This window comes from Penaeus monodon, chromosome 27 (assembly GCF_015228065.2).
Source record: "Penaeus monodon isolate SGIC_2016 chromosome 27, NSTDA_Pmon_1, whole genome shotgun sequence".
In the NCBI taxonomy this organism is placed as follows: domain Eukaryota; kingdom Metazoa; phylum Arthropoda; class Malacostraca; order Decapoda; family Penaeidae; genus Penaeus; species Penaeus monodon.
Window position 1 is genome coordinate 26,448,188 of NC_051412.1, and position 363 is coordinate 26,448,550.

Genomic DNA, 363 nt, shown 5'->3' on the forward strand with positions numbered 1-363 from the left:
GAGAGGAGAAAGAGAGAAACAGAGTGTATGAATGAATGCACGAGAGAGAGAGAGAAAAAAAAAAACAATGTTGCAGAATGTTGCAACGGAGAGAGAGAAGTCCAACGGGCATTTGACTTCCTGCGGTCTCCATGAAATTCAAATTCATTGCGTAACGAACGGATGTTGACAAAACTGCTTATAAGATTAAATTTCACTTGTTGATGGAATTCAGCGTGTAATGTGAAAGACTACGTTTGGCCAAAAAAATACGAGGAAAATTGTTTCTCGACGCTGGCCATCATCGTCTTTAAGTTAGACGCCATTTTAATATGAGAAAATTGATGAGATAAGCGTCTATTAAAATAGTTCATTATATTGATA